Raw genomic sequence first — 12,068 nt, 5'->3', positions numbered from 1 at the left:
AATTTAAGGATGAAAAGTCCAAAATCAAATGTTTAAGGACTCAATTAGATTTCATTGAAGGTTTAATTAAATTTATGAAGGGTATGATAGTAAGAAAAAATAATTTTAAGTCAATTTAGGCTTTAATTGAAAGAAATTAAAGCTTGGGGGCGAATTATAATTTTTAGGAGTTATTTTGGTCAAATCAAGAGTTTAGTTGCATATATATTGAAGTTTAATGGGTAATTAGGGATTTGATTGAAGAAATTCAAAAGCAAGGACCAAACTGAAAAAGGCGCGTGAATATAGGGGTTGGAATTGACCGAAACAAGGGCTAAATTGAAGAAATTGAAAATTTGTTGATCAATTAAGGGTCAAAATGCACAATTCAAAACCAATGACCAAAATTGAAAAAGGTGGTCACTTTAGGTCTGGCATTTGAATTTGACAGGGATGCAATTGAATTGATTCTTAAAATCAAAATCTCAATTAAGGACTTAATTGAACAAATTGAAAAATAAGGACTAATTTGAAAATAGACACTTTTTGGCGTCATTTTCTTGTAAACGAAATGACTCGTTTTGTTCAAAACAACACCGTTTCATTCACTGTTCATTTTAAAAAAAAAAGAACTCAAAACGATGCAGTTTTGATTGGCACTATACATCTTCTTCTTCCCCTGGACGTGCTACAGGCAGGGGAAGAAGAAGTTTGTTCCCCTGCAACATCTCTCTCTCTCCTAGAAACCCAAAAATCAACAAGACTCACACCCATGACCAATTAGCAAATGAAAAAACAGAGGGGACAAGCCCTACGGGCAGCTGGATAATATACATGGATGACATCAACATTAGTAGGGCACATAATATACATCTTACTGGCAAGAAAGAAAGGTAGATATGGTTGTGGCATCGTAGACTGAGACATCCATTATTTTCTTACTTAAGGTGATTATTTCCAAGTCTGTTTTTAAACTTGCATGAATCTGACATCCATTTCGATAGATGTATTTTATCCAAAAGTCACTATGTGTTCTATCCAACAAGTTTTAAAATATGTGAAACTCCATTCACATTGATTCAATCGGAAGTTTGGGTTCCGTCACCTATTTCAATATCTTTAAGAGTTAGATGGTTTGTGACTTTTATAGACGACTATTGTAAGAGTCTCAAAATTATATCATCGAGGTCATAACTATTATATCAAATCATTCTTCATAACCGGAAACATTCATATTTTTTTTTATAAATCTAATTTTCTATAGAAAATTTGATAGAGTTTTCTTTGTTTTTGTAAAATGAAATAAAATCTAAATTAAGCTTTAGATCTTGAGGATTTTGAATTGACCTGCAAGATATGATATTTATGTTAAGCCATGTTCAATATCATGTTCCAAGCCTTTACAACTCATCCTTGTTGTTTTAAAATTATGACAAAATATGTTTTGCTATTCACTCTTGGTATTTAGGGTAAATGGACTCAACATGGATCATTACATTGTATATTAAAAGTATTAGTTGTTTCTTTTGATTTTAAATAAAAAAGATAAGTCTTAAAAATATCAAAGTCCAATATTGTCTAAAGTATTTGTGCAACTAGATCCCACCACTAAGTAGATTAACCCACATTAGTTAATGCTTGGACATTTCAGGATCAGGGTACAAAACCCTTATTCAGTAAAAATTACAAGTAAACCCTGATACTATAGGATAAATGAACTTGAACAGGGCATTATCCATATACCACCGTTGCATAAACAAATTGTTTAGCGACATCTCCTCCTAGGATTTGAACTGGGTTTAATGAACCTAACATAGACCCATCCAATTATTCACTAACATGGCTTTATAAACTATTAATAGTCACGGGTCATGATCTGGAGTAAATAGGGATAGAAATATCAATTCCCCAAACAAATTAGGAGTAACAAAAACAAATTTAGAACGGATAGGAATAAAACCTACCATAGGTTTAACTCATTACAGTAAATCCATGTAGATACACCATCGGTAGATTGGGCACAACAAACTATTAGGGATAAAAAACAAGTAGCAATGGAATTTACTATAGGTATGATACTTTAGGATGATAATACATTTCCTTTGGCGTAACAAGTCCCTTATCTTAGAACTTTAAAGACTAATTAGGGTTTTCTAGTAACCATAATTGATGTGGATCAACCCACGAACACCAATAAGTATCTATTACATGTTCTAAATGGGTCAATTACAAGGTCCAAAATAAAGGCATTAAAAGAAGCATTAAATAGACTAGTCTTGCAAGTTTCAGCCAATGTAGAAATTAAAGATTTATTGGAGCATCAAGAGAAGGCCTTAGTACATTTAATTAATTTGCAAGAGGGGCCAAATTCCACCTTATTTGGGCCATAAACTTTCGACAACAAGGCTGCCAATTTTACACTAGTTTGGGCCAACCTTGTTTTTGTGTATATTTCTATGTGCCTTGTGGATTCCATACTAATTGTAGATTTTATATTATGTGTAAGAACATTAATTATTAGGATATCTTATTTAATTTCTTTCCATGTCAAGCGAGGAGAATACACAACAAAAAAAAATAAAGAATCCAAGCTTAAAAGGGTAACAATGTGGCGACAAAGTTTCCTAGATTTGCAAGGAAAATATTTCAACAACTTTAATTGTTTTTTCTAGTGATAGAAGGACAATTAATTGGCAGCAAAGAGGAACAATAAAGGCAACAACTTTTCCTTCCAAAAAAAGGATAAATACAAGGCTACAATTAAAATCCTTTTCTATCTTAGAAACTACAGGGGTGTCAACTTCTCCCTTGTTTTCTAGGATCATTGGGCGACATTGTAGGCTGTACATGAGCCTTATATTTGACTTGTATTGTTTTCTCTTCTTTTTTTTTTTTCTCTTCTCACGACAATTTAAGGAATTAACTTATGAGTTTTATTTTTATTATTTCAGCTATAGCCCAAGGCTTGTTTGGGCTTAATTAATACTTGGTTTTTAGCTAAGATCCAAGACTTGTTTAGATTAGTGTTTTGGACTTATCAGTATATGTTCTGGGTCAATTTTATAAGTGAGTCATTTTAGTCCACAATGGTAGATCCATTTGGTTTATTTTCTAAGAGTATTTAAACTTTTAGTAAGCCTAAAATTCAGCAGTTATTGAATAATATCATTCTGATTTTTCAGTTTTTGTGTGAGAGTGATTCTTGCATTCTTTGGTTCTTGAAAGAACTAAACTGACTTATCTAAGATTAACTGGCTTCTTAACATCATTTGATTTAATTTCAATGGTGCTAATACCTTGAAACATGTTTCTATCGTGTCACACTCCTATCAAACCTCTTTTGACTTTTCAAGATTAGATTTCAATCTTGATTGTGGGTTGCATGATCATGAGGTTCCCATCAATTATACTTGGTTTGCATTAACCTTTGGGTCTGGCATTGACCAGACCCATCAGCACTTAGGTCTTGCCAGCGCCAAACCTAACGCGCTTTCATAGGAGCATTTTTGGTGCTGTATTGTTGTTTTTAAGTTAATGTATTGTTGATTTACAGTATTTGTAGTGTAGTTTTCTTGTATATTGTAGTGTTTTATAAATTGTTTATAGAGAATTAAAGTTTGATTTTTATTTTAAGGTTTGTTTGAGATATGAGAGAATCATTGGGTTAATAATTCTCATATAACTGAGTCAACTCGTTTCTATTTTTATATTTTCAAAACGATATCATTTTTTTTTTAATTTATTAACTTTGACTTAGTCAAGTTTGGCTAAATTCACTAAATAATGGACCAATATGTGGAGTCAATATAAAAAAGAATTTAAAATAAAATAAAATCAAAATCAAGCTGATGTTAAGGATTTTGAATTGATTTGCAAGATATTATACCTATGTTAGGTCTTTTTTGGTATTGTGGTCCAACCGTGTTTTTAAATTTTTTATGTTTTTATATCGTTTTGATGTGTTAATATCAAAAATATTATTTTGATTCATTTATAAGTAAAATACACTTAAAAAAATAATTTATATCACATTATTAAACACGCTATTAATATAAATAGATGTTGTTGTGAACAATAAAAATTGATGAAAAAAGAAAAAGAAAGAGTTAAAAATAATAACAATAAAAAACCCAAACAAGCTTATCTCTCCATTCCACCGTCCCCATCAATTATTTATTTCTCCTCCACCCATCTCTCTCTCTCTCTCTCTCTCTCTCTCTCTCTCTCTCTATATATATATATATATATATATATATATATATATATATATATATATATATATATAAAGCAGTAGCTTGATGTTGTCCATGATGGGACCTTTGGTATCTTCAATAATTTAACTATCTCACACAACACATGAAACACGACTCCCATGTCAGAATCTTGAAGAACTCTGATGTGCTGATGCATACCTGCCCACGTCATTATATTTTATTGGTTTATTAATATTTTTATAAAATAAATTATAAAAATAATCCAAGAACATATCATTATTATAAAAAAAGCTGACAAAGATAAATTTCAAGTCATTCTTAAATTTTGAAAAGTAAAAGGTTAAGTATATAATTTTAGTGTGAAAAAAAATTATACATGATGTGAAAAAAAATTATACATAATTTAACTATCTCACACAACACATGAAACCCGAGTTTTGAAGGCCATGTAATTAGTTGTTTTTAAATTGGTTTTTTATTTAAAAATAATAATTTTTTATTATTTTTAAAACCGACATATTAAAATAATTTAAAAATATATTAAAAAAATTCACATTTTACCCCAGCACCATACATAGTTTCAATCGGCACCCAAGTAGAATCATATACAATTCATTTTTATTCTTGTATTACCAAGTTAACTCTAACCCTTACAATCTTATGTCTCCCTTTCCTCGTACTAGCCACCAGCAAATACACCCTTTTCTTTTTCAAGCTGAAGCCGCCGCTCAAAGCCCATGCAAACGCAGCTACTACTATGAGAGGCCCCCACAAATTTTTTTTTGGAGACAGATCTTTTCACCGTACCCATGCATTATTTATTTCTCCTCAACCTTCTCTATCAACCACAAAAGAAAACAGTAGCTACTAAAGAGACCACACAACTTTGGTATCTTCAATAATTCCACGATCCCACACCAAAGGAAACATGGTTCACGTATCAAAGTCATGAAAAGCCGAGTTGCATTTTTCCAAGGAACATGACAAAACTGAATCTAGGCAGGATAGAGTTTTTGGTAAGTGAGCACCCTTAAAAAATTATTTTGTAAAATAACATAAGCAAAACAATATTTAGAAATCTAAGTATAATTGAGAGTATTATAATTGGCATGTGCCATCAGTAAGTCACGAATGCCTTATGAACCTCCATTATTGCAGATCTTTTGATTTTAAATAAAAAACAAGTCTTAAAAAAATCTAAGTCCAATATTGTCTAAAGTATTTGTGCCACTAGATCTCACCACTAAGTATATTAACCCATAATAGTTAATGCTTGAACATTTTAGGTTCAGGTTACAAAACTCTTATTCAATAAAATTACGAGTGAACTCTGGTACTATAGGATAAATGAACTTGAACAGGGCATGCATTATCCATAGACCACCGTTGCATAAACAAATTGTTTAGCGACATTTCATTCTAGGATTTGAACTGGGTTTAATGAACTTAACATAGACCCATCCAATTATTCACTAACATGGCTTTATAAACTATTAATAGTCACAGGTGATGATCTAGAGTAAATAGGGATATAAATATCAATCCCCCAAACAAATTGGGAGTAACAAAAATAAACAGAACTTTAGAACGGATAGGAATAAAACCTACCATAGGTTTAACTCATTACAGTAGATCCATGTAGATACACCATCGGTAGATTGGGCATAACAAGCTATTAGGGATAAAAGACAGGTAGCAATGGAATTTACTATAGATATGATACTTTGGGTGATAATACATTTCCTTTAGCGTAACAAGTCCCTTATCTTAGAACTTTAAAGAGTAATTAGGGTTTTCTAGTAACCATAATTAATGTGGATCAGCCCACGAACACTAATAAGTATCTATTACATGTTCTAAATGAGCCAATTACAATGTCCAAAATAAAGGCATTGAAAGAAGCATTAAATAGACTAGTCTTGCAAGTTTTGGCGAATGCAAAAATTAGAGATCCATTGGAGCATCAAAAGGAGGCCTTAGTACATTTAATTAATTTATTAATAGCTTACCTTAATATGGTTGCAAGTGAAGCTAAGAAGAGGAAAAAAAAAACAAATTCGTAAAGTATATTAATTAAAAAAAAACTGAGAAGAAAAAAGAAGAAAGAAGAAGAATACGTACCTGAGCATGGAGGAGAAGAGAAGGAGTTGGGGAGAGAAGAGAAAAGAAAGAAATGGGTATTGATGTTTTTTACATATAGGGAAGAAGAAGAAGAAGAAGAAGAAGAACAAAAGAGCCCTGTCTCTTGTGAAATTAGGGATTCTAGGCTTTTTATTGGGGCGTTTTACCGACGGATAATTAAATATTAATATTTTTAATCATTCCGTCTGTAATATTTATTGTAAAATTTCAATTTAATCAAAACTTTTCAAAAACCGCCAAATATCACCGACGACTTTTCAATCCGTCGGTGATTATGTCTGTAATATTTAATTTAAAATTTTAATTTAATCAAAATTTTTTAGAAAACTATCAAATAACACCGATGAATTTTCAATCCATCGGTGATTTTGTCTGTAAAGAACAGTAGTTAACAGTGCAATTGGGAAGTGAACAGTTCAAGAGCTCTTTGAAAAATACTGAAGGAATTTTCCATTGGTGATTCCCTTTGTTATTGACATGATGAACAATGTTCACAGTTTACCAACAATTTTAATTATTATTTTTTCGTTGTAAATTCTGATGGTAATTCTGTTGCTATAAATGACACGTCATCAATTTTTTTTTTGCTTTGGTTTAATTATTTTTTCCCATTGTATTTCCCTCGGTATATACCGATGGAATATTTCCGTCGATAAAATTTATAAAAAATTTATCAATATTTCTATTTCTATTTGTATTTATTCCACCGAAACCATGAATTATTTATTTCTCCTCATCCCTTCTCTATCAACAACAAAAGAAAACAGTAGCTATTAAAGAGACCACACACCGAAAAAATGTTAAAGAATTGAAGTGAAGTTGGGTGTGGAAACTTTGGTATCTTCAATAATTCCACGATCCTTTAACAAAGACATCTTGTCATAGTATATTTTATCATCATCTCTCTTCCCCAAAAAAACTGCAATGCACACAATCAGAAATAATTAATTTTCTAGCATCAAAATGCAATTTACATGAGCAATACATAATTAAATTATGAATCAATATGTTAAGTCATCCAAATGTAACTAAGTTAATATCAAAAAATTAATTTAAAATAAAATAAAATCTAAATCAAGCTCTAGATCTTAAGGATTTTAAATTTATCCTGCAAGATATTATATTTATGTTATTATGTTCCAAGCCTTTACAACTTATCCTTGTTGTTTTAAAATTAGGTCAAAATATGTTTTGCTATTCACTCTTGGTATTTAGAGTAAATGAACTCAACATGGATCATTATATTGTAAATATTAAAAGTATTAGTTGTTTCTTTTGATTTTAAATAAAAAAATAAATCTTAAAAATATCAAAGTCCAATATTGTCTAAAGTATTTGTTTTTGGAGACCCCCACAAATTTGTTTTTGGAGACAAGATCTTCTTTTATTTAATGAGTAACAATCATATTTTGTTAATTTTATTGTTATGTTGGAAATTTTAGAGAAATTGATTTTTTATGGAATTGATAACAATTAAATGATATTTATTTTTTGGTACTTGGAAAAGTATCAAATTCCCGCCTCAAATTCTGACCTATATTTAGATCCAAGAAATAGAGATGTAAGTTAATCTACGGATCATTGGTTTAATAATTCTTATATTATTGAGTCAACTCGGGTCTATTTTATATTTTCAAAACGATATCATTTTAATTTTTTTTTATTTTCTTGACTCTGACTTGTCAGGTTTGACTAAATTCACTAAATAATGGACCAATATGTTGAGTCATCTAAATTTAACTAAGTCAATATAAAAAACAATTTAAAAGAAAATAAAATTCAAATCAAGCTGATCTTGAGGATTTTGAATTGATCTGCAAGATATTATACTTATGTTAGGCCTTTTTTTGGATTGTATCCAACCATGTTTTTATATATTTTTATTTTTTTAGATTCAAATTAATTTTTTTATGTTTTTGTATCGTTTTGATGTGTTAATATCAAAAATAAATTTTAAAAAATAAAAAAATATTATTTTAATTCATTTATAAGTAAAAAACACTTTAAAAACAACTTGTATAACACTATCAAACAATCTCTTGGTATAAATAGATGTTGTTTTGAACAGCAAAAATGGATAAAAAAAAAAAGGGAAGAGTTAAAAATAATAACAATAAAAAACCCAAACATGCTTATCTCTCCTTTCCACCGTACCCATGAATTATTGATTTCTCCTCCACGCTTCTCTATCAAAAAGGAAAAAAAAACAGTAGCTTGATGTTGACTCCACAACCTCCTCTAATAAATCCATTGACCCACGTCCTCGGCCGTTAAGCTCTTTAAAAAGAGACCCAATCATTGCCTCAGTATTTCTTTGCTCAAGGTAATAAATGCCTTACTTTTAACCCAATCTCACGACCTCCTTGCAGTCCAGAAATATCGTTCGCTTTTTGTCTATTTTTTTTTCCCAGACCTGGACGCGTGTGACATCGCTCGTGGCCTGTCCATACTTTCACTAGCCTAAAACAAAGCACTAGCTATTATTAATGAGACAGTGTATTACAAATTTCTTCTGTTCGATAGTGATTTATATTACTGATAAGTGACCACACAATGAAGAAATATTAAAGAACTAAAGTGAATTTGGGTGTGGATTATCATTGTGTTCCAAACTTCTTTAAAACTTTGCTATCGTACATGATGGGACCTTTGGTGTCTTCAAAAATTTAACTTTCTCACACAACACATGAAACACGACTCCCGTATCAGAGTCCATGCAAACCCAGCAAGCTACTACCCCCACAAATTTGTTTTTGGAGACAAAGATCCTTTCTTTTATTCCACCGTACCCATCAATAATTTATTTCTCCTCAACCCTTCTCTATCAACAACAAAAGAAAACAGTGGCTATTAAAGAGACCACACAACGACAAAATATTAAAGAATTGAAGTGAAGTTGGGTGTGGAAACTTTGGTATCTTCAATAATTCCACGATCCCTCACCAAAGGAAACACGGTTCACGTATCAAAGTCATGAAAAGCCGAGTTGCATTTTTCCAAGGAACATGACAAACTGAATCTAGCCAGGATAGAGTTTTTGGTAAGTGAGCACCCTTAAAAAAATATTTTGTAAGATAACACAATTAAAACAATATTTATAAATCTAAGTATAATTGAGAGTATTATAATTGATATGTGCGTTATGTTAGTCACGAATAATACCTTCTGAACCTCCATTATTGCATATATATAATCTACAACATGTAAGTCATAGATGTCAATCGCAACTCACGTGTAGAAGAAGGTATCTATGGCTTCTTTACCAGAGATATCCTGTGATAATTTATTTTGTCATCATCTCTCTTCCCAAAAAAACTGCATTGCGCACAATCATAAATAATCAATTTCCAAGCATCAAAATACAATTCACATTAGCAGTTCATAACTAAGTTATGAATCAATATGTTGAGTCATCCAAATGTAACTAAGTCAATATCAAAATATAATTTAAAATAAAATAAAATATAAATCAAGCTCTAGATCGTAAGGATTTTGAATTGACCTGCAAGATATTATATTTTATGTTAAGCCATGTTTAATATTATGTTCCAAGCCTTTACAACTCATCCTTGTTGTTTTTAAATTATGTGAAATTATATTTTGTTATTCACTCTTGGTATTCAGGGTAAATGGACTCAACATGGATCATTACATTTTATATTAAAAGTATTAGTTGTTTCTTTTGATTTTAAATAAAAAAAACAAGTCTTAAAAATATCTAAGTCCAATATTGTCTAAAGTATGTGTGCCACTAGATCCCACCACTAATGTGTGTTTTGGTGGGAGGTGTGGTGGCTTTTTTTCATTGAAAAGCATGTATTATTTGCTTTTAGGAGGTGTTGTGTGTGCTTTAAAAGGATTGTACCCTTGAAAAAAAACCTCCCACCCAAACACTCCCTAAGTAGATTAACCCATAATAGTTAATGCTTGGACATTTTAGGATCAGGGTACAAAACCCTTATCCAGTAAAAATTATGAGTGAATCCTGATACTATAGGATAAATGAACTTGAACGGGGCATTATCCATAGACCACCGTTGCATAAACAAATTGTTTAGCGACATCTCATCGTAGGATTTGAACTGAGTTTAATGAACCTAACATAGACCCGTCCTATTATTCACTAGCATGGCTTTATAAACTATTAATAATCACGGGTCATGATCTGGAGTAAATAGGGATATAAATATCAATTCGTCAAACAAATTGGGAGTAACAAAAATAACTAGAACTTTAGAATAGATAGGAATAAAACCTACAATAGGTTTAACTCATTACGATAGATCCATGTGGATACTGTTAAATAATATTTATGTAGTCTTATTTATTAAGGGTAGAATAGTACTTTCAGTATGACCTATATATACTTTATTTGTATTTAGGTTAAGACTATGCATTCATAATATACAGATTATTCAGAATTCTAGCCTCCTTTTTCTTTATTTGATCTCAATTGATTTAACATGGTATCAGAGCTGGTTTTATGAAATGAGGCTTAATCCCAAATTTTTTGGAGTGAGATTTTGTCTTCCGCTTCTGCAAAATTTGGTATTTCGTCAGTTTCTGCAATTATTTTGGTATTTCATCTACCCTTTAGCTTTTGCAATTTGGTATTTGTGTTCAGTTTCTGCAAATTGGTTTTGTGTTTTGGAGTAATCGTATAATTTTGAGAAGATATTTGTTTAGTTTCTGCAATCTTTGTTCAGTTTCTGCAATTTGCTATTTTGTTTTCCGCTGCTTTTGCATTCTGGTTCTCTGTGATTGTTAATTATGGCTACTGAAAGAGATGATTCGCTTCAGTCTGTGAGTGTGAGGTTGGATGAGAAGAACTATTCGTATTGGAGCTATGTAATGCGAAATTTTCTTAAGGGTAAGAAGATGTGGGGGTATGTTAGTGGAACTTATATAATACCTAAGAATGTTGAGGAGGGGGATGCTGTTTTGATAGATACATGGGAAGCAAATAATGCAAAGATCATTACTTGGATCAACAATTCTGTTGAGCATTCGATAGGTACGCAGTTGGCGAAGTATGAGACAGCAAAAGAGGTTTGGGATCATCTGCAAAGGTTATTCACGCAATCAAATTTTGCAAAACAGTATCAATTAGAGAATGACATACGAGCTCTTCATCAAAAGAATATGAGTATTCAAGAGTTTTATTCTGCTATGACAGATCTTTGGGATCAATTGGCTCTTACAGAATCAGCAGAATTAAAGGCATGTGGTGCCTATATTGAGCGTAGAGAGCAGCAACGATTGGTACAGTTTTTAACAGCACTTCACAGTGACTTCGAAGGACTTAGAGGTTCAATTCTGCATCGTACTCCATTGCCTTCTGTTGACTCTGTTGTCAGTGAGTTATTGGCTGAAGAAATACGTCTTCAGTCTTATTCTGAAAAGGGAATTCTTTCTGCTTCAAATCCTTCTGTACTAGCAGTACCTTCTAAGCCATTCTCTAATAATCAGAACAAGCCCTACACAAGGGTTGGCTTTGATGAGTGCAGTTTCTGTAAGCAGAAAGGTCATTAGAAGGCTCAGTGTCCTAAGTTGAGACAGCAGAATCAAGCTTGGAAGTCTGGCAGTCAATCACAATCTAATGCTCATCGACCACCTCAGGGTTATAAACCACCATACCACAATACTGCAGCAGTAGCTTCCCCAGGCTCTATTACCGATCCTAATTCTTTGGCTGAGCAATTTCAGAAGTTTCTCTCCTTGCAGCCACAAGCA

This window comes from Populus trichocarpa, chromosome 19 (genome assembly GCF_000002775.5).
Source record: "Populus trichocarpa isolate Nisqually-1 chromosome 19, P.trichocarpa_v4.1, whole genome shotgun sequence".
NCBI classification, from domain to species: domain Eukaryota; kingdom Viridiplantae; phylum Streptophyta; class Magnoliopsida; order Malpighiales; family Salicaceae; genus Populus; species Populus trichocarpa.
The sequence above is the reverse complement of the archived record's forward strand: the minus strand, read 5'-3'. Positions refer to the sequence as shown.